Source organism: Oncorhynchus tshawytscha, linkage group LG21, assembly GCF_018296145.1.
Source record: "Oncorhynchus tshawytscha isolate Ot180627B linkage group LG21, Otsh_v2.0, whole genome shotgun sequence".
Lineage (NCBI taxonomy): Eukaryota > Metazoa > Chordata > Actinopteri > Salmoniformes > Salmonidae > Oncorhynchus > Oncorhynchus tshawytscha.
In genome coordinates, this window is record NC_056449.1 from 20731000 (window position 1) to 20751882 (window position 20883).

Below are 20883 nucleotides of genomic sequence, written 5' to 3' on the forward strand. Positions count from 1 at the left end.
GGGTGTTAACCCCGGTGTCCTGGCGAAAATTCCCAATCTGGCCCTCAAACCATCACGGTCACCTAATAATCCCCAGTTTACAATTGGCTCATTCATCCCCCTCCTCTCCCCTGTAACTATTCCCCAGGTCGTTGCTGCAAATGAGAACGTGTTCTCAGGTAAAATTTACCTGGTAAAATAACGGATAAATAAATAAATAAAAAGAGTATTTTGAATACGTTTGTTTTTCACTTTTTGTCATGTGGTGTTCTGTGCTAATTACAAACAAGCTAAAAAAATGTGTTATCTTTCACTATTATACCTACCAGAGATTTATCCCGATTCTGCCAGTGGCTTGCGGCTATCAAGAATGATGCGGTGACTAAAGATTATCAGAGGGATTTTTAGTCTGAACTGATGGGGAATCCATTTCGACGACAGCTGAGAAGTGGTGCGTTTACCAGCGATGTTTTTTCCTTCACACAAAAAAAGAAAGATTCTTAATTAGAGGTAACCTAACGTTAGTTAGCTTGCAAACCTAGCTGGACTAGCTGGGTAAATTAGCTAGCTAGCTAACGTTATTGTACTGAACTCTGAAAGCTATCAGTTAAATCATATAGCTATCTTTTGGTATACACACTGTCAATCAACTATGCCTATACCTTGGTAGTCACTGCTAGACTGGTAGCTAGCAAACATGTTTGTTTGTTCGTTCTATCTTTGACTGACGTTAGTTAACATAAGCTAATAAGCATAATAATAATCTTGCTTCCAATGTAGTGACGCTAGCTAGCTAACAGCGAGATTACAATATTGAAATGACCAATGTTAAGTACACCATACATGACCAAATGTATGTGGACACCTGCTCTTTGAACATCACATTCCAAAATCATGGGCCTTAATATGGATTTGGTCCCCCGTTTGCTGCCAGAACAGCCTCCACTCTTCTGGGAAGGCTTTCCACTAGATGTTGGAACATTGCTGTGGGGACTTGCTTACATTCAGCCACAAGAGCATTAGTGAGGTTGAGCACTGATGTTGGGAGTTTAGGCCTGGCTCGCAGTCAGCATTTCAATTCATCTCAAAGGTGTTCGATGGAGTTGAGATCCACATACTTTTGTATGTATAGTGTAGCTAGCTAAGTTAGCAAACAAACATTTGATTCCCCCCCTCCCACTGTACCATAGTAGTTTGTTAGCCAGCAATATATACAATACAATATATACAATATATACAATATGGGTTTATAAACTAAAGTTGTAGAAAAAATATCTTACTAAGCCACCGTATTTGTCATCTGCCCTCTTGGTGCTGGCATTAGCTGTAGCTGAGCTTCTAGCTAAACAATCCTTTGGGAAAACTGAAATAACTGACCAGATGCAATGTCTTCAAGTAATTCCTCTTATCAACACGAATTTGACGTTGGAGCATCTATTAGCTACATGGTGACATTTAACCAGAAATGTTTAAAAACTCTTTGTTTTGAATCCTCTTCGCTATAAATCCTCTTCGCTATATCCCGGTCTAAGAGGAATTACTTGAAGCCATTGCATCTGGTCAGTTCTTTCAGTTTTCCCAAAGGATTGTTTGTTAGTGTCCGCCTCCTTTGAAAGCTTGCCTTGGGGGAGGGATGGGGGCACAGAGAACAGGACAACACAAGTTGTAGTCTTTCACAGACTGAAAAAGGTGTGTCTGCTTGTATATTTACTAAATAATTTGTCATTTGGAACATCGCTGAAAGACGGCATACATACAGCCTTCACGAAATGCCACAAAGCAGGCCTACATGTATTTCTAGACAAGTCCCCCCCCCCCATCAATACACCGGAAGTCCCCATCAATACATCAATACACCGGAAGCCGTTATAGGGTTTATCATTCAACTCGCAAAGTCCTGACCTGCCTTCCTCCTGAGCAATTATGTGTGAAACACATCTCAATGTCCTAGATATGCCTCAGACATGATGAAAACAAGCCCAGAATCCCCCACTGTGAAATTCCCCTTGAAGAGCTCCTTGCTACTTCTCTCTCTTTTTCTCTGTCTCTTTTTCTCTTTCTTTCTCTTAGAGTAAAGTCTCTGTGTCTGTGCTTTTCCCTCATTTTCTTCTACGTAGAGGCTTATAGTAGTGACGTTATGTGTCTGCATCATCTTGCATTTTTGCATGCAAATGTTTTTACCACGACCTGTAAGTCCAGGTAGCGTGCTCGACTGTATTCTATCCTGAGTATTGCATACCTGGACGGTCTTTCCTGAGACATTGTGCATTATATGTCCATTGCGCTGCACACAATTTAAACGATCCATGCCAATATAAGGGTCTGTTGATATCGCAACCACACAACTCAAACGCCGGTTCACCAGTATGAACGAAATCCCAAACCGCTTTTTTTGTTCAAGCTCAGACGAACTGTTGTCCACTAAAGATGATCATCTGTTTGCATCTGCCAATTTATTGGCTGTCCAGTATCCAGACAACCTGACCCCAGAGCTTCCTATACAGTTCATCTCTTTCTGTAACGTGTTGAGGCTGGCAATTAAGGAGAATGAGAGGCTCAATTAAAGATGTTGCAGAACTGCCGTATTTGAAGCATCACTCCCTTCTGCTCAGTTTCCCAGATGTTGCTATGGCAATCAAGCTGTTTTTACCATCCCTGTAACTGTCACTTCTGCGGAGAGATCGTTTTCTAAACTAAAACTCATAAAGAACTCCCTAAGAAGCATTAGGCCCTTGGTCTAATATTTTGAACACCTGAGTAAGCTCCACTCATTGCATTTGAGCAGCGTAGCTTTGACCGCGACGTTTGTTCACCAATATCCACTTACTGTCAATCAGTTTAAAATGTTCTTAGCTTCCTGGTACGTATGGATATTTTTGGAGGGTACTTATGAATTCATTTATGAATTAAAAAAAGAAATAGGCCCCAATGATAGGCACATGAGCCCCCAAAGCTCATGAGCCCCCCAGCCTTGCAGGGGCTGCGGGGGTGTCCGGTACGCCAGTGACACAAACCCAGTGATGAACTTCTCAATCTCGGATCCCCGTAATACGCTTCAGTACAAGTGGGGCAAGCTGCAGACTCAGCTGCAGAGGGTCGTCAAATAGATTCAAAGAGAGCAATCCCATTTAACCTTAACTCCCCTAAGCCAGTGTTCTAGAGATTCAGTTTCAAATAGCTTCCTTCCTCACCAACTGTTACAATCAAAGCAGCCACAGCTCAGAGACAAGACACACTGAAGCTCTCATCCATCTCCACCATGAGAGAGAGAGAGAGAGAGAGAGGGAGGAGATAGAGGGAAGAGAGAGCGAGAAAGAAAGATTGAAGAGAAAGAGAGAGGAGAAAGAGGGAAGAAAAATAGCAGAGAAAGAGGGAAGAGAGAAAGAAAGATAGAAAGAAGGAAAGAGAGAGGAGAAAGAGGGAAGAGAAAGAAAGAGTGAAATACTGCTAATTACTAGTAAAAAATTACTCCTGCTTCTGTTCATAGGAGCATTTGACACAAAGGATGTGCCGCGTGGCTGTTTTAATTTGTAACGGGTGTGCCGGAATGGATTAATCTTCATATCTGGAGTGCTCCGACAGCATTGTAGGTGTGCATCATTTCTCCAGTGTGTTCCTCCCTACCCTCAATCATGTAGACATTAATTAACCCTAGTCTGATGAATATACCCCTCACCACTCTTAAATAAAGAAGACACTGTAGTCATGAATAAAAGCCAGGTTCCTAGGTGACATAGTACACACTGGTACACGGTCTGTGCTCCTCAGAGACGTGTAATTTAGCACAGGGTAGGAGGATGACAGACAGAGTAGCACCAGTCTTTTCTGTGGTTCTTAGTAGTTCTATTGTGTTGTATTGACAACATTATTAATGACACTTACGAAGATCCTGGTGATTTGCGTTTGGCGGATAAGCGAATAAGGAAGTTCTGTCTGGTGTGTGTATGTAACAGAAAGAGAGATATTATATTAATATAATAATATTATAAAGATGGTGAGTGTGACATGTATGTGTGTGGATATGTGTGTGTGTGTGTGTGTGTGTGTGTGTGTGTGTGTGTGTAGGTCCATGTCTGTTTGTGTGTGTGTTCCACCCACCCACGGGTGCTAAATTAACCCCAGGACCCGTCTCCATTAGGGGGGTTGATATGCGCCTGACAGCGAGGGACCAGCTAGCTAATTAGAGTGCCATTCATCTGGCGGGTTGTCACCCTGGACAATTCAACGCTATGTACCCAACTGTAGTTGACAGCAAACAATGCCCTTCTACCTCAATTATTATAACATAAAGTTGCCATGGGTACCGCATTTAAGTAAATTAGGCATCTCTCAGTGTCCAGATACTCGCTGGAGCACACAGGAACAGTGACTGGAGGTGGATCTATTGAGGCAAAATAGAGCCACTCTCTTTATGTGCCCGGTGTCGTGTCTTTGGCATCATTAAAGGTGAAGACTATTTTTTCAAATCAATTCTCTGTCATTAGTAAATTTAATTAACTAGGAAGTCGGGGAACCACGGAAAATCTTCAGATTACAAAGTTGTAATTTTCCGAATATAACTCTTCAGATATTTTAATATCTGATCAATTATTATTCTATTACTGAATTATTCTTAACCTCATGTCAGTCTCATCTGAACGTTGTGAATTGTTGGTTATCTGCACGAACCCGGCCTTTACTGTAAATCATCTATACACCAATTGGCTTAATCATTTATTTACAAACTAACTAAATAATCACAGAAATGCATAAACAAACAACACAGTGGATATGGTTACAAGGAAATGATAGGGGATGTTCCCTAGTGGGCTAAGCCGATATGATGGCTTGGTGGACAAAGGGAAGTGGGTGTGGACTGAAGAGGGCGGGAAAGACAAAAGGATTCACTACACAGTTGATAATTATATTCATTGAAATGCTAATCCTTTGCACATGACCACTCACTCATTTGGGAATAATTGCAATCAATATATTTATGCCCATTGTGTCGTCGTGATCTCTGTTGGAATCGTCCGTCTGTCTGTTGGAGAGTTCGTCCGAGCGTCTCTCTCTCTGCTTCCCTGAAGATCAGGGAAGCAGATCAGTCTTTCGTGGTTAGAATGGATACTTCAGAGTACCATTCAGAAATGTTCTCATAGAATAGATGTTTTGGTGGTTGTTGGTCTTCTCATCCGAGGTTTACAGAATTTCTAGCTGCAGACTCGTAATTAGTATCTAAGATTTGCTCTTATTCTGTAGGGATCAATAGTCTCAGAGTTGAACCATTTCCAGCCGTGTAGCCAATACTCCACATAGTATGGTTAGGAATTCAATAACTATTCGCAATCACAGCTCATGCTGTGGGTTTGCTTAGTCCTGGTACTCAAACCTGTGCCTCAGCTTACACCGAGGTTTGCGTGGTCTTAAGAGGATTTCCTCAGGAGGGGGTTTTATTCGTAACAACAGAAAAAGCAGTTCAATGGTGCCAGATCATGTCTGTGCTCAAGGAGGTGGGCCAATAACTTAGTTAATCTTTAAAGGGAATACAATTCTTTCACATTAAAGGTCAACATCACATTGCATCATTTCACAAATAGTTTAATCTTTATTCATTTTATACAAGAATTAGATGCAAACACCATAATTGAGAAATGTACACATTCAGAGATATAGTTATGTGTGTTTCCTGTCCTTTGTGAGGTCACCAAATGAAACACACTTAACCAGTTGGATTTAGAGGGTGCTATTTAAATTTTTGGATGAAAAACATTCCCGTTTTAAACAAGATATTCTGTCATGAAAAGATGCTCGACTATGCATATAATTGATAGCTTTGGAAAGAAGACACTCTGACGTTTCCAAAACTGCAAAGATATTGTCTGTGAGTGCCACAGAACTGATGTTACAGGCGAAACCCAGATAAAATCCAACCAGGAAGTGCCGCATTTTTTGAAACCGCCTCATGCCAATGACTTCTTATATGGCTATGAATGAACTACGAATGAGCTTACGTTTTCCACGTTTTCCCCAAGGTGTCTACAGCATTGTGACGTCTTTTTAGGCATTTCCCTTGAAGAATGGCTGTAAGGGACCATATATGGCATGTGGTCACATGGTGTCTCCCGCAGAAAACCTTGCGTAAAATACTGAGGTAGCCATTTTTCCAATCGCTTCTTATGAGAAACCAACTGCCTCGACGGATATATTATTGAATATATTTGTTAAAAACACCTTGAGGATGGATCCTAAACAACGTTTGCCGTGTTTCTGTCGATATTATGTAGCTAATTTTGAAAAAAGTTTGGCGTTATAGTTGTAGCATTTTTCGGTCGATTTCTCAGCCAAGCATGGAGAAGAAACAGGAGCTTTTTCACCTACAAAAATAATCTTTTTGGAAAAAAGGAACATTTGCTATCTAACTGGTAGTCTCCTGAGTGAAAGCATCCGAAGTTCTTCACAGGTAAATGATTTAATTTGGTTGCTTTTCTTATTTTTGTGAAAATGTTGCCTGCTGTTAGCAGAGCCTAGCATAGCATTATGCCATGATAAACTTACACAAATGCTTGTCTAGCGTTGGCTGTAATGCATATTTTGAAAATCTGAGATGACAGTGTTGTTAACAAAAGGCTACGCTTGTGTTTGAATATATTTATATCATTTCATTTTCATAAATAGCTAATTATGCTAATGTGTTTGAGGCTATGATTACGCTCCCGGATACGGGTTTGCTCGTCGCAAAAGGTTAACATAACTGTCCCTTAAGTGTACACGGACCCTTCTCACATTCTCACATGTGGACATTTTGATTCAGTTTCATTTTCCCATTTTGGGGATTTAGGAGTTCGGCCACGTGAAATCCTTTGTTCACTCTGTGGTCTCTCTCTCATCGGCATGAAAAGGGAAAGAGAGTCTCCGCCAGGAATTTACGACCTGAGATAACAGAACCTGGGTGAAGGAGAGAGTGAGAGAGAGGGAAGCCATGATCTAGACCCAGAAAGGGTCATGTCATGACACTGGGATAAATGTGAATCCCAATCTGCTGTCAGCCAACACTATGGTAACCATACTAGCTAGCGGTGTTGCTAATTTCACAACCTCAGACCACATATCTGAGGTCCTTCACAGAAATGAGAAGGTATCTGATGTTGTGCTGCTCCTCTATAATAGAAGGCCTGGGGTTGACATCTTCACTCTGAGTCTCCACGAATCAAATTGCATGAGTAAAAACATGATGGAACAGAATTCCAGATGTATAGACGTGTGTGTGAGCATGAGTATACATGAGCATGTGTGTGTGTTTGTGTAAGAATGTTACATTAGGAAAGTTGGGGCAACAGCATTACCGCATTTGACCTGGCTTCCACTGAGCCTAGCTATTAATCCATATTCCCATCTGGTCCGAGGTGAGACATCCGAGGTGAGATATCTCCTCCCGTGCCCTGGGAAACCTTCAATGAGTCGTGTTACCCCACCAATGTGCCACGCAGTACAGGTCCCAAAACCCAGTGATGATCCCTGGCTCATCCCACCAACTGTGGAGGCATCAACCACCCGACCAGCTCCCACGAGGGCCCATGCTTCTCCATGTCGCCGGGGGAAGAGATAGAGAGATACAGTGTGTGTGTGTGTGTATCGGTATTGTGTTTTTTAATAGGAACCCTTGGGAGGTGAGCAGCCTGTGACAGGAGGAGGCATTTGACTCGACCTGTCTCTCCCCAGGCTGGGGGAAACAGCTGTTCGAGTCACCCAGACGTAGAGCGCGAAATGTGAAGCCCTACCGATGGCATGTCTAGCCCTGCAAAACGCTTCCATCCTAAAAATAGAGGCTTTAAAGGCAAAAAAACTGGTGGGAGCATAATGCCTTCAAAACGGCTGATTGCTGAGTGGGGAAATTCTAGTGCACTTATTGTCATTCGGAGATGGCTGGAAATTGTCGATGACAGATAGTGAGAGGGTGTTTCAAATTGGGCTAAATGCACCTGTGATATTTGTATACCTGTGGTAAAGGAAGCACTGTTTGTTTCCCTGGCACAATTTTAGGGTATTTAAATGCTTTAACGTGTTTCTTTTGGATTTTGGGAATGAGGCCATTTATCTAATTCCCCAGATAAACTTGTGGATAACAGTATGAAGGAAGCTAGAGGTAGTTTTGCGAGCCAATGCTAACTACCGTTAGCGTAAGGACTGGATGTCTATGGGTGTCTGCTGGCATGCTAGATCACATGTAACTCTTTTAATTATAACAGTAAGCATGCATCATGATTCACTGCTTAATTTTAATTGTTTCCATTTGAAATCATCTTAAAGGCCTTCTCCAGTTGTCTTGCCAAGTGATGATGATGTAATCTGCTAAAGGCGGTCTGAGTACGGAGCACTACTGATTGGAATCAACTGATGAGCAGTTAGACATGCACACAGTGAGTAGATGACCAGATGAATACCAAACACATCTTCCTTTGTGTCCTCTCTCTAGTCTAGAAATGAGCGACTTCATTACTGGGGGCTTTGCTAGTGCTGGCTGTTTTGAACTGGCCGGGTCAGAATAAAAATTGCGTTTGCCAAAGGCAGAGGACCAGGTCACTGGGGACCAAGTGCCCCAGATATAAAGAGCCCAGCTTATCTCTCTCTGAATCAGCCCCAGTCCCCAGCCTCGAAGGCTTCAGCTTGCAGCTTGCAGCCGGCCAAAACAAACTGCATGTTCTTATGGGAGATCAATCTCAGCAAACTGGGGGAGATTTTCTCAGAGCAGTCATTCAGACTGGGGGAGACTTTCTCTGAGCAGTCATTCAGACTGGGGGAGACTTTCTCAGAGCAGTCAATCAGACTGGGGGAGACTTTCTCAGAGCAGTCAATCAGACTGGGGAGAAGTTCTCAGAGCAGTCAACGTTCTCAGAGCAGTCAACGTTCTCAGAGCAGAGATGTGGGTCTCGTCCCAAATTACACCCTATTCCCTGTATATTGCACTACTTTTGACCAGGGCCCATAGGGATCTGGCCAAAATTAGTGCACTATGTAGGGAATAAGGTGCCATTTGGGATGAGCCCTACATCTCCACACATCACATCACATATCACTGTTGCTCATATTGCTAAAAATCCATCCCTTTCGTGCCTGGTATGACCATGTAGCTGTCCTTGATCAATGCATCAGTAATGCTGGGTGTCAAAAGGGCAGCGTTACAGATCAAAAAAGGAATGTTGTTATTAGATTGGGCACCCCAATGGGAATATTTATGCTACTCATCTATTGCCATATGTGTGTGTTTAAAATGCCCCTATTTAGTAGGTTTTTTAATATAAGCTTGAAATAGGCTTATAGACTAGAGCATTGACCAATTGAAGATCTTAGATGACTCATTTGTGGGGAGCCCTATAACTGTAGTGTCCATACTCTAAATGTACTCTAAATATAATTCCAGTGATTTAGCAATGATAGCTGCTAAGAGGTTTTCAGTAAAGTACACAGGATAAAAGATGGATTTATTTATGATTCAGGGGGGATTTATTGCCACAACTGATGTTCCCCTGTTGGGGATCTGACATATTGAATTGACAGGATGAGAAGTACTAACAATATTTAGTTTGTCATTGCTTTTTGCAGGCTTCAATTGTTCCAGCATGTTCCTAAAATTAATTGAACATGTCCTTCCTTCTCGAGCAAATCACCATCACTACTCATGTGGATGTTGGTGCCTCTTCATTCCATCTGGGCTGTTTTTTCAAAGGTTTCTGAATCGCAGGTCACAGGGTTTGGAACATGGCGTCCTTGGCCACAGCAAAAACACTAAATTGGTCTTTTAGCAATTTGAGCTTCTTTATTAGGTTATGCTGATTATTTATTGCTCGTATGTGTCTATGTGAGCTATGTCAACCCAACATGTCATATTCTCCCTAAATGTCAAGGTCAAGCCTCTATTTGCCTCAACCAAAACACATTTTTGTCACATTGTTTTGAATTGAATCCTTAGCCCTATTTGATATAGGCTTCAGTTACAGCCTGGCAAATATTAGCAGGAAAGTGTGAGCATATTCTCTAATAACAAAGTCAAATGAGACCTTGAGAAGTATCATAACACGACCCTGCTTTTAGTAAATGGTCCAGAAAGCCTGCAAGGCAATTACTTGTTACATACATACTACATACTACTGTGTAATTACAGAATAACTAAAATGTCAAAGGTTTGCAATTAAACTCAAGAGGAAGATACCTCTAATCTTAAGCAATAATGCTACAGTGATGTGAGGTAAAACACAGTTCGTTTTTTTGGACACAAAGATTTGCAATATGTAATTAAACCAATTGCAAACAGCGATCACTGTTGCTGTATAACCAACAACTTAACAGTGATGAGGGTCTAACAGACAAAATGTTGTTATTTACTCTTGTTGTTATCAAAGGGCGCAACTTTGATTTAACAAGTGGGCGGGGGACATATATATTTATTATTATTATTTTTTGGTCAGATAAACACTAAACAGCCTACTCAACCGCACGAAGGCGTCCGCATGGTCCTAAAACCCAACACTGCCTCATTTTGTATCACATTGGGGGGGGGGGACTTGGGGGGAGGGGACTTGCTGCGCCCCTGATAAAAAAAATTGCATAAAATAACTTTGATGATCTCTTTTTACATGCGGACCCTGTAACCAAAAATGTATACCTACACACAGTAATGACATTGCACAGGTGAATACTCACTCACATATCTCCTGAATATATACTGTTGTAGCTTACTCTATGTATGTAATGTAGCCTAGAAATTGACTTTGTACTTTTTACCTACTGCACATGCATGTACCTACTGTAGATATTAAATTGTAATTGTAAAATTACATTTCCTCTTGCAGAATGAGATGTGGATATGGTGTAATATTGCCCATCAGGCCCAGGCTCTCAAAAAAGTTTAGAGAAAAATAATGGATACAGGCTCCTGGGACTATTATTTTTGTAATTTCTCTTCTCGCCGTTTTCCCCAAAGATGTATTAGACACAGTTTAACTAACAGGAGGCCTGAACAACTCCTCTTCGCTAAATTATAGAGATCCTTTCCCATTAAACAATTTAATCAATATAACATTTCAAGGACTCCCTTCAATGTTAAGATTATCACTTCAAACACAAGCTGTTGACACACTGGAAAGCATTAACTCCTTAATGAATGAATCATGACATTCATCAGTGTAATAGGTCAGAACGAGATGTTTTGTTGTGACACCTGGCACTCTGCCCTGCACCTTAGATACTGCTGCCCTATGTACATAGAGTCATTGAACACTGGTTACTTTAATAATGTTTACATACTGTTTTACACACTTCATATGTAAATACTATATTCTCGTCAAGGCTTATCCTATATACCGTACCTTCAGAAAGTATTCACACCCCTTGGGTTTTTTTCACATTTATTGTGTTACAAAGTGGGATTAAAATGGATTTGTCATTTTTTTGTCAACAATCTACTGAAAAGTGATTTGTACTGTCAAAGTGAAAGAAGATTAATTTAAAAGAAAATCGGAAATAAAATATAGTCCATAAAAAGTTTGTAAAAGTACTCAGCCCGTTTGTTTAGGCAAACCTAAATGAGTTCAGGAGTCAAATGTGGCTTAACAAATCACATAATTAGTTACATGGACTCACCCTGTGTGAAATAATAGGTGTTGACATGATTTTTGAATGACTAACTCTTCCTCTGTCCCCCATTCATACAAAGTCTGTAAGGTGCCTCTGTCAAGTATTGAATTTCAAGCACAGATTCAACTACAAAGACCAGGGAGCCTCATAACAAAGGGCAGTGTTTGGTATATGGGAACAATAACACATCAGACATTGATTATCTCTTTAAGCATGGTCAAATTAATTATTATCTCTGACAAGGTAAAAATCATTCTGCCCCTGAGCAAGCCAGTTAACCCACTGTTCCCCTGGGCGCCGAAGACGTGGATGTCGATTAAGGCAGCCCCCCGCACCTCTCTGATTCAGAGGGGTTGGGTTAAATGCTGAAGACACATTTCAGTTGAAGGCATTCAGTTGTACAACTCAAATCAAATCAAATTTATTTATATAGCCCTTCGTACATCAGCTGATATCTCAAAGTGCTGTACAGAAACCCAGCCTAAAACCCCAAACAGCAAGCAATGCAGGTGTAGAAGCACGGTGGCTAGGAAAAACTCCCTAGAAAGGCCAAAACCTAGGAAGAAACCTAGAGAGGAACCAGGCTATGTGGGGTGGCCAGTCCTCTTCTGGCTGTGCCGGGTGGAGATTATAACAGAACATGGCCAAGATGTTCAAATGTTCATAAATGACCAGCATGGGCGAATAATAATAAGGTAGAACAGTTGAAACTGGAGCAGCAGCACGGTCAGGTGGACTGGGGACAGCAAGGAGTCATCATGTCAGGTAGTCCTGGGGCATGGCCCTAGGGCTCAGGTCCTCTGAGAGAGAAAGAAAGAGAGAAATAGAGAGAGCATATGTGGGGTGGCCAGTCCTCTTCTGGCTGTGCCGGGTGGAGATTAATACAGAACATGGCCAAGATGTTCAAATGTTCATAAATGACCAGCATAGTCAAATAATAATAAGGCAGAACAGTTGAAACTGGAGCTACAACTGACTAGGTATCCCCCTTTCCCAATATATGGATGTCCTTTGGGTGGTGCACCGTTGTTGATACACACAGGAAACTGTTGAGTGTGAAAACCCCAGCAGCATTGCAGTTCTTGACTCAAACCGGTGCACCTGGCAGCTACTACCATACCCCGTTCAAAGGCACTTAAATATTTTGTCTTGCACATTCCCCCTCTGAATGGCACACATACACAAGCCATGTCTCAATTGTCTCAAGGCTTAAAAATCGTTCTTTAACCTGTCTCCTCCCCTTCATGTACACTGATTGAAGTGGATTTAACAAATGACATCAGTAAGGGATCAAGGCTTTGACCTGGATTCACCTGGTCAGTCTATGGAAAGAACAGGTGTTCTTAAGGTTTTGTATACTCAGTGTATATATTCATATTTCGGTCTCTGACATTGCTCGTTCTGATATTTCTTAATTTATTGGTATTACTGTATGTGTGTATTGTTTTGTATTGTTAGGTATTACTTCACTGCTGGAGCTAGAAACACAAGCATTTCGCTGCTGCACCTGCTATAACATCTACAAATCTGTGTGCGCGACCAATAAACTTTGATTTGATTTGACCCTGCAGTAAGAGTACTTACCCGACTTTCAGGCTGGCAGTGGTGTGTGGGGGCATGTGAGTTATGCTAAGTTGTTTGGAGACTGGGAAAGACAAGATAAAGTCACCTTCTTCCCCTTGATCGTTCCCTCCGCCCTTGGCAAGAAAATAACGAGACAATTAGGAGAGGACAAACTGAGTTTAATCGGTGTCTTAAACACAGGAGATCGGCTAGGATCATTAAGTTCCCCCTCATTATCTGGGAAGTGATACCGAATAGCACACCTAGCGTACGAGACCACACGTCTCCTCCAGCACCACAGACGGAGACGGAGGAGTAGACACGGCGCTGACATCTGTTACTCTGCCACCGTAAATCATTCAAACGGTTTTATATTGCACCATTTATAACCCTGATAATAAACATCAACATTTACAGCTAGCTAGGTCAACCCAAGAGCGAAAGAGCTTGTGGAGGACATTGACATGTCGTGACACAACAACGATCACATGTTAGATAACTGGTGAGTGAGTAACAAGGGAGAAGTCATAGTTGCTCAAAACATCCCTTTGAAACAGCCAACTGAACACAGTTATTGCTTCCAGAGCATTTGAGTTGTCAACTTTGTGGTAGAAACAGAAGTTTACAATATAACATGTATGCTAGGGTTTACTTTGGTAGTGGTATAAGACTTGCCATGATAAAGAGGCAAAGCAGGGGTGTATTCGCTAGGAACCAAACAGAAACAAACGGAACAAAAGGAGGAGGGACTTATCTGAATTAGTCCAATAGAAACTCAACTGTTTACAACGGTTTTGGACTAATGATTACACCCCAGGTTTCCATCAGCAACTCCATTCACAGTCAGTAATGATTTATTCTACCAGCATCTCCCATCCACAGACTCCATGATTAGTGTCCGTCTCCCCAGACTTCTGTAAAAATCACAAATAGGAAAGGAAGGAATAAGTGCCAGATTGATCGAGATCAGAAAAACCCTTGTTATTTCTACACTGCAACTAACAAGATGCCTGGTGAAAAAGCACAGTACCGCCAGTTGAAAATGAATTATTCTGAAGAGAAGAAGGGGTTTAGAATGATCTCGACCTAACAGGCAGCGTATAATGAGAACAAAACTCTCGGGGTGATCAATACTGCGCCTGCCATCTCAAACTTTAAATGGAGACTCAGTAGTCCCATCTCTTTTCCTACTGAAAAAAAACACGTGAGATTAAAAGATCCTAAAACTCATCCTGAACCTCATAATGAGATGGCTAGTATGATGTTGCTGAACTCCTATTTGGTTTATCTGCCTTAGCTACAGCTCCACTGTAAGCTACAGTATAACAAGTTAGATAAAATAATGTGATTCTTCATATACAGCCACCTCCCCCTAAAGTGCTCAAGGCATGCCGTACTACTACGGCTGACAATGGAAAACAACACATTTCACTGAACCTATCGAAAGCTTGTGACAATAAAACTTTTTTTTATTGGAATCCTTGATAAAGACGAGCAAAAAATACTGTATAAAATAAATATAAAAAATACTGAGTTATATTGTATGCAGAAAATATATATTATTTTCTACTAATACAACTGTTCAGAGAAAAATATGTTGTTTAACAAGTAATAAAAACAAATCTCCAAAAGATAGCTATCAAAATTATTGCCAACCCTGTTTTCTATGTGCACCTTCCACTTTCTAACATATAATGTTTTATGAGATTGAAGGACACATTGTGAAGGTTCTTAGGCCATTCCTTCATACAGAATCTTTCCAGATCCTTGATATTATGCAGTCTATGCCTATGGACTTCCCTACTCAAGTAAAACCACATGTTTTCAATGGAGTTCAAGTCTGGAGACTAAGATCTTTGGTGGTCAATTGATCATTTCTTTGCAGATTTTGATGTGTACTTGGGATTATTGTTTTGCTGGAAGATCAATTTACGGCACAGTGTCAGTTTCCTGGCAGAAGAAACCAGTTTTTGTGGCTAAAATATACTTGGTAGAGTTGCTTACCAAGAAGACAGTGAATGTTCCTGAGTGGTCAAGTTACAGTTGTGACTTAAATCTGCATGAACATCTATGGCAAGACTTGAAAATGGCTGTCTAGCCATGATCCCCAATGTCTTGACAGAGCTTGAAGAATTTTGAAAAGAATAATGGGCAAATATTGCACAATACAGGTGTGCACAGCTCTTATGAGACTTACCCAAGAAGACTCACAGTTGTAATCACTGACAAAGGTGTTTCTAACATGTATTGATCTAATCAAGGTATATTCGTATTTTATTTTTCATTAATCTTTTTAAAATGTTAGAATTTTAGAACATTACAGTGTATTTTGTGTAGATCATTGACAAGAAATGACAATTAAAACCATTTGAATTCCACTTTGTAACACAATAAAATGTGAAGAAATCCATGGAGGTGTAGACTTTTCTCAACCGCCTGAGCAATTGTATTAGTATAAAAGTATATATATAAAATTGTGTTTGTATTATTTATTTCATTGTCTTTTTTGCTCATCTTTATTAAAAGGGTGCCAATAATTTTGGAGGTGTATGTATTCCTGTGTCAATGATATCATAGAGCATACCGTCTGCTTTCGAACAAAAATAGCTTTGAGTTAACGATGAATGACTCTTATACCGTGGCAGGCAAGTGGGCAATGAATGGACGTTCGCTAAGTAGGACAGCGGTCATACAGCTCCGAGAGCTATCTGTCAGGCTGTCAGGACCAGTGTGGGGAGGGGGGACCTGGAACACACTCACACAGATAGCCGCGGTGCTATCAGTGCCGCTAAGGTCAACACCGAGCTCCCGGCACATGAGATCTCCCCCTGCATTCGACCTGTAAGCTGGTTCAGCAACATCCAGCAACGTCCCCACTGACCACTGTGATCTCGGGCCAAGTGGCGGCCAGCCGCCAGCTCCCTCCTGCCTGATCAGACCCAGCACCTCTTGTTCGCCGGCCAACTGGCCTCGTTCTCTGAGCAACCTCGGCCAGGTCTCCTCCTGGTTCCGTATGTTCTGTCTCTTTTTTCTGGCCCTGTGATGATGGATGCAGACCAAGCAGCCGTCCCTTGGTACCCTCAGATGCAGAACCAGAGGGGGGGATTAAATCTGTTTTTCCCCACCCAAAAGGGGGCGGCTGAGTGTAATCACCTATAATCTCAAATTCAGAGGCCGGCCTCTTGGTAATGAAACGGGGCCTGTTTCAAACCAGCGGATCAAGTCCCTTCAGTCACCAACTTAAGAGGAAGCCCACGTGAAGGCCACAAATTTGGAGTGGAGAAGTGGAGAAGTGGAGAAGAGTTTGAGTTGAGGTAAAAAGAGCCCAGCAGTGCTACTCAGTATACTTCCAAGCTCCATTTTGTAGTTGTACAGGCTGTACTGCAAATCCATGGGTCATTCCTAATATTCATGAAAACATTAAGTACACAGTCCATTTAGCCAATGAACATTTAGTTATTGATCCTGCAGAGTCATTACGAGTGTGGCTAAATTGGAAACCAGACGGGAACTGGAGAATTGCTCCAACACGTAATGGGAAGGACTGTAGAGCACCTTTGAGCATCAAAGCCCAGTGGCCCCCCATTACATGTAATTACACATAGTTTATCTTGGAGGTCAATTGTATACTATGTCTTGATTTCTAAGGCCCACGACAAACCCATGGAGCCTACCGAATTGGCTACACATGCCAATCGATGCAGCGATTCAGCCATGGTTGGGACACACAAAGCTTGTAAGTACAGGTGTCCTTCTGCACTTTAAGGTGACTTTCCTTCTAATGAATCTATCAAAACAAAGACAGACAGACTTAAGAGTGGGAGGAGTTATACAAGTAAAGGACTCCAGCGCAGAGAGACATCGATACCACTAGACGAGACGCCCAATGTGCCGGGGGTGTTACTTGAGAATAGAACTGCAGAGAGAAAGAGAAGCGGTGTGAAAACATAATGTAAATTCTTGACAGGGACGTCTGAGAATGAAGCTGGCAGTGAAGTGTGACAGAGAGTTGTTCAGTGACAAGGCAGGAGAAGGGAAATTGTCAACACTTCCCTCCCTCACAACATGTGCTGGCACCATGGAGCCTGCTAAGAACAATCCCGAGAGAGAGGTGGCAGAGAGATATAGAGAGAGAGAGAGGGCGAAGGAGAGAGATTAAGATGAGTACAGTATATGAAGTCACGTAGGTTAGAAAGAGGAGTGAAGTAAGCAGCCATACTGCATGTGCTTCTTCATTCCATTGATTTTGTGTAGTGGGAAACACATGGAGGATGTAACAACTTCAAAGGTAGACAACGATGTACACAAAATGTTGAGTAATGTTGTTTGCTTCCACCTCTCCATCTTCCATATGAAAATAGAATATCACACTATGCAAATAGTGTAATTGCACACATATGCACATATTGCAGACAGAGATTATAAATGAATATAGTAAAAACAACTACATTTAACATCTACATGTTAAAGAAGAAGTAGAAGAAGTATGGTTTATTTAAGTGAGTGTTTGTCAATATGCCTGACTTCTCAGTGTTTGTGCACACAGGTGACAGAGGCAGACCCTGAGTCCTTTAATTACATTATGACTCTTAAAGTTAAGTCTTGAGAGTTGAACAGTGAACTCGTGCTAGCAACCCAGGAGCCGCCATGATGTCTTTACTATCTTATCTCCTTTCATCCAAATCAGCATTGTTATCAGAGCCGTCTCCATGGGAGCTTCTCCTTAATGTCATTTCATCTGTGCAAAGGGGCTGGAATCCAGAGAAAGGACATTGGGAAAAAGTACCTTGTCACCGCAGGTCTGTGAAAGTTCTAAAACCTGGAACCAGCGTGTTCCTTCCTTCTTTCTAAGGCATGATAATGTTGAACCGGGCTTGGGTCTTGATGTCAGATCCTGTCCTCATCACATCGTTGTTCCCTTCTTTGATCAGTGTCTACATTAACCAGGGTCGGCTTCTTCGCTGTAATAGCTTAGCTCGGTAACAACGAGGTAAAGTACTACATTACTTCATCCATTCATGAATCATTAGGCAGTAGTAATGATCAATCTGCCCTGCGATGAACTGCCCAATCAAAGAAATGGAGGCGGCGTGGTGCAGTGTGAGGGCAGCTGGGATAGAACATTCCACACAGAAGTCTATGTGTGAACGATAGCACACACTGAGCTCTTTGAGGTAGAGAGTGAATAAGGCAGGTACATGAGTGTAGTTAACTTTTATTTTCATGCTACTCATTTCACATCATAATGTGCTAATTAGAGTTAATAAAGAAAGTGTACAAAGAAAGTGAATGACGAAAGATGTCCGCCACCATCTTGCAACTAAGAAGAGACGATAGAGAAAGAAAAATCATAGAAAAATACAGAAACTCAGTTTCTCCATCACATCCATCACCATCATCACTACCATCACTACGATCACCACCATCACTACCCAGCATGCATATGTATTCCATGTCATCTAGTTATACAATGTGAATGTGAGAAGGTAACATATACCTGTGATAAATGCAACAATCTAGACGTTAGATTGTTCCCACTCTACTTGAGTTAACACAATGTTAAAAGAAAGATGGCGGCTGATGCAACACTGACACCGTATTGTTAAAATACAGATTGGTGACGTGAGTGAGTTGGTGGGGAGGTGGAGGATGTGTCCCAAATGGCACCCTATTTCCTTTTATAGTACACAACTTTTGAACAGAACTCTATAGGGTGCCATTTGGGATGCACACAGAGAGATCAGCAGATAAGTTGACAAGAGCAGGGGGAAGGAAAGGAAATAAATGGAGACAGACAGACAGACAGACAGACAGACAGACAGACAGACAGACAGACAGACAGACAGACAGACAGACAGACAGACAGACAGACAGACAGAGGGCCGGTGAAGCAGAGAGCTCATAGTCTGTCTCTGTGCTGCTGCATAAAGAAAGGGATAGATCCTGGAGTCACAGAGGTTGGAGACATGCCCACTTTAAGAGAGAGAGAGAGCGAGAGAAGAATAGAGAGGAAGGGAGAGGTAGGTGAAGGGAGAGGAAAGAGGAATATTGATGGAGGTGAAGGGAGAGAGGGAGAGAAGGGAGAGGAAATAGGAAGATTGAGAGAGGTGAAGGGAGAGGGAGAGAAGAAGACAGTATAGAGAAAAGGAGAGTGAGGGAGAGGAGGAGGAACAGCACTGGTAGAGAAAGGAGAAACAAGGTAGAATGGAGAGAGGACAGAGAGAGATCGAGACTGAATCTGCCAGCCGGCATCCATGTGTGATGCTTGGAGGAGTAAAATTGATGAGCTCATCTTCCGCTCATTATTGCCGTGATGGATCAGATTGCTGACGAGTTCCCTCAAAGGCGACTTAATGATTCGGTGACACAAATCAGAATGACTTAGTCTTCCAACTGGTTGGCTATTAGGGCTCCACACAGCTCACTGGTGTACTTAAACAAATAGGTAATTATTAATAACCAATCGCTGTCATCTTGTTAATAAATTACATCAATAAGGGGCCAGTCATATTGTGTTTGCTACGTTCAACTTGTCATACATACAGGAAGTCAAGTGCTGCTGTGTAATATCCATTAATACTTTATTTGTGAGATCTGGGCAGTAAAATCAGTAAGATATACAATGATTATACCTCTTGGTTGTGTTCATTAGGCACCAAACTGAAGAAACCAGACTTAAACAGGGTGTACTTGTCCAATAAGAAAACGTTGTTCCTTTGCGTGCCCGAATGAACACGGCAATGGTTCAGACATACTACTATTATCCCTTTGAATTGACTGGATCTGAACAACAGCTTTGATAGCGCTCTTCCTTCCTGCCGGCCTGTTCATGCAGTACAGACTACGTAAACAAGGTGGCAATATTACCATAATTACTGCATGCTCCTCTCTTTCATGGCTGCTTCTGTCCCTCTGTTCCTTCCACCTCCCATAGCCCTTTCCCTCCCTCCCTCCCTCCCTCCTCCTCTCATTTGTGTTGTTTCTCTGCCGTTGGTATTGCTCAGCCTCTAATGGGCATGGCGTCTCCTTCGACTGGGCTTAAAAACTTCTGTCTGCCTCCTCTCCATCCCTCCATCCCCTTACTTATTTAATAATGAGACCACACAAGGAAGTGTCTCTATTCATAATGGGGCTGTCTCGCTGGCTGTGTACAAATCGTAGCAGACAGCGGCAAAGCACTCTGATAGATCTTAATTGAGATATGAATGCTGCCTTTCTCTCTCTCTCTACAGCTGATTGACTCAAGGAGCCGATGCTGAACTTTGTGCCTCTTGTTGATATAAAGTATCAAGGCTGCGCTTGAGGAGTCTGTCGAAAGCAGACAGCTCCGCATTTCTTGCCGCAACGACTAATCCGTGTGTCATAAAGAGAGGGCGGCGCTTGCTCCTAAATATGGAGATCTGAACGAACAGCGTTGGCGGCGTGTTTGTGCAGGTACTGTCTCTCAACAACCTTGTGGTTGTTTCTGCCTGTCATAGGCCCTCCTTTTTGGTTGGTCTCTCTCTATTCACATCAGAGAGAGAGAAAGAGAACAAAAGAAAGAGAGAGAAGGAGAGACAGCGAGAGAGAGAGAGAGAGAGAGAGAGAGAGAGAGAGAGAGACGATTAATAATTTATTTAAGTTTTAAGCAGATCAGTGCATGATCTAGATCTCTAGATGTAGTCATTCGGATGATTGCAGTTTGAGCTACTGAGTACATTTACATGCACACTAATAATTCGATATTAAAAC